The sequence below is a fragment of the Athene cunicularia genome, assembly GCF_003259725.1.
Source record: "Athene cunicularia isolate RWA chromosome 15 unlocalized genomic scaffold, athCun1 chr15_part1, whole genome shotgun sequence".
Taxonomy (NCBI): Eukaryota; Metazoa; Chordata; class Aves; order Strigiformes; family Strigidae; genus Athene; species Athene cunicularia.
This window is the reverse complement of record NW_020799121.1, coordinates 14236706-14239995: the sequence shown is the minus strand read 5'-3', so window position 1 is coordinate 14239995 and position 3290 is coordinate 14236706.

Below are 3290 nucleotides of genomic sequence, written 5' to 3'. Positions count from 1 at the left end.
GCAGCACACCCCGAGTCCCTCCGGGTCAGGAGATAATTAAAAAAGGATCTAGAGAAAATCCCGCTGCCTTAACGGGCTTAAGGCAACAACCTTCCGTGGGACCTTTCTCCCGCGAGCACCTTGGCTGCAGGCGAGGGCGGCGTTTTTCTGGGTGCCCCCCGGGGGACCCCGAGCCATAGCTGCCCGCAGTGGCTGGGATTTGCTGGGGTCCGGGGATCCCAGTGTCCCGCCGGCAGCCCCCCGCTCCCCGAGTGGGGAGGCCGGGATTTTCGGGAAGGTGGAGGCTGAGGGGAGGGATGGATCCTGCTGCTGTCCCCGCCGAGGCAAACTGCGGCCTCAGCGGGGTCCAGGGTGCCGTCGAGAGCACCCACGCGCGAGGTTGCCATCCCCAGCCGCCGCAGGCCGCCGCAGGCCGGCACATGGACCACGGCGGCTTGTTTCCATAGGAAACCAGGCTGGCGAGTGCTGCCTCAGCTCCAGGCTGGGGGCTGAAGAGCTCTTTGTACTATTTTTATCCTCCCCGTACTCAGTTTCTTGGGTTTGGCCATGCAAACGCACCAGCAGCGTGTTTCCCCTACTGGGGGGGACTGGGGGGGGGTGTTGGAGCCAAGACCTGTCACCAGCTGACAGCAGCCGCCACGCAGTCCCCTGCCCGGAGACCCCCACGCCGGGTCGGCGGATCCCACCACCCAAGGGCTTTCTCTGCTTCCAAACGGTCCCGTTTTCCCCACAAGCCCAGCAATTGTGCCTTGCATTTTGTAAAACCAGCGGTGTCTCCTCCGCAGCTCCCCAGAGGGGTGTTCACAAATATTCCACCTCTCCCAGTGGGCTGCACGGGACCTTCTCCCTGGACGAGAGTCCATCAGAACAAAGTTTGCTTCCTGCCTTGCTGGCTTTTCTTTACCCCCTCTCCTGCACCCTGGGCTGGAGTATGCACGGAGGGTGCGAGGCAAAATTTAGAGCCATCGGTTTACAATAGCCCTCACAAAAACAACTTTCAAAGACGGTTTTGTTTTGCTTTTTCAGGGCTAGGCTTGTCCCAAGAGCAATGAGGGCTCATCCTGAAACATCAGATATATTTTCCTTATTGACCCTGACGTAAATGAAGCTGCTCCAAATCGCTCTCAGCAGCCTGAGCGGCTCCCAGCGATGCTGCACCAGAAGGACCCAGTTCTACAGGGCTGGAAGGGTGATTTTTTAATTATTTTTTTTTCACCGCAAAGACCTCGAGGTTATTGCCCGGGGAGACTTTTGACATTGGCCTTAAGTGTCCCCAAGTACATCAAATAAATCCCTACGTCAGGGCCGGCGGGTTTTGAGCCAAAAGCCACTGCTGAGGTTTCTGCAGACGGCTTGATCCGGGGGAGCGGAGCCCACGGCGCTCGGTGCCCTGGCACCGGAGTGACTTTCACTGCGGAAGGGCTCGGGGTGAACGCCGGGTCCCCGCTGCCGTGGGGACACTGGAGCAGCCAAGGCAGCAGGCTGCAGCCCTCATCTGTGGGTCTTTTCAGAAACTTCTAATTACCCAGCCTGTCTCAGGAGGAGAAAAAAAAAAAAAAAAAAGGGGATGTGGTGAATTATAATAGTCAAAAAAAAGCTGCATAAAATCTCATTTTGAGGATTATGAAGTGCCAGCACAAAAAAAAAAAAGCTGTAAACAGGATGTCTGAAAAGATCTTAAAGCGTAAAGGTCAGAATCTACAATTTAAATGGGTTGCTTGTTGCTTTCTTGCTCTGTGCCACTAATGAGCCGGGATGTAGAAAAACAAGTTTGGTTTTGAAGCCACATTTTGGTCCTTTTGTGATTTGACGTGTCAACTTTTTGAGGCAGTGAATTTTTTACCCGGGGAGGGCGGAGCGGGGCTGCAGGGCTGCAGCTGAAAGGGGTTTCTCTCCCCCTGGTCCCCGGCATCCCCATGGCAGCAGTGGGGGGGGACAGGGACGCTCCAGCCTTTGGGGGGTGGGTGATGCTGCAGCAGCATCCCAGCGCCTGGGCCATGGCACCAGGCTCTGCCTTCCTCCTGAGGATGAGGCTGGGGCTTGAAGACGTTACTAAGGCGGTGCCATCCAAAGAACGGCAGGATAAGGAGCCTCATTTGAGTCATTTACTTATTTATACACTTGCTGAGTCCCCGATGTGCTGCTCCGGGGGCTCCCACCCCCCAGGGAGTGGAATATGTGGCTGCAGTCCCGGCTTTCCTGGGGGTTTCAGTGCCTGGCGGGGGGGAGCTGGGCCGGGTTATCAGGAGCAGCTGATTAAAAGTCAATAATTCAGCAAATCTCGTGCTCTCGGTGCTTGTCTCTGCTTCGACCAACCTGCACAATGTGGGGCGGAAAACGGGGGGCAAACTAACGAGCTTCTGCGGGCAAGGCGATGCCTTTCCTCCCCTTCTTTTTCATTTACATTTTCTGTCGTTACAACTTCGGCAGGAGCAAGCCGAAGTAGCTGAAATGGGGACAAGGCAGGGCTGCCCCGGTTGGTTTTTCATTGCTTGAGGGGGGGAGTTTTGGGGTCTGCGAGGTGTTGGAGGCAGGAGGGGTGTGTGAGCTACAGCGCCCCAAGCATGGGGGGGGGGGGGGGGGGGGAATATTGTGAAGCAGCTCTTTTTGGCACAGGAAATCATGCACCGTGACCCCCTCCAGCAGCCACCAGATGCTTGAGAGTCCTCCCCAGTGCCAGCATCTCCCCGGCCCCCCGGGAAGCAGCTGTGTGGCCGCCATCCCTTGGGACCAACACAAACATCTCCTGCATCTCCCAGTAACCATCCCCTGAGGACTCACACCTCTCTTGCCCTGATTTTTCTTCATTAACTCATTAGGATGCCAGCGACAGTGATGCGAGTCTCCTGGGAGGGACCTGCTCTCCCCATGTAGGCAGAGACAGCTGCCTGAGCCCTGCTGCCTGCAAGCTCAAGAAATACCCCGTGGCTGCAAATTGAGGGGGTCGTTTTAGGGTAAGAGAAGGAAAAAAAAAAAATAAAAGAAGAGGGATGTTGTAATGCTGAGAACAGGCTTCTGCTGTCGCTGGATGGAGCCGCAGGGCCGGGAGGATGGACACAGGCCTCTTGTGTCTTGGTCGTGGTTTTGTGATTATTTGGAGTAGGGGGGAATTAATAATAATAATAATAAAAAAAAACAACAAAAAACAACAAACAAGAAAGAGGCAACCGTGTGGATTAAAGCTGGAAGGAAGAGGATTAAGAGATTGGAGGGAAAAGAAGTGCAGAGAATGCAGATGGAGGGGATATTTCCCCTTTCAGCCATTCTGCCTTTGGAAAAAGGGAGGGGGG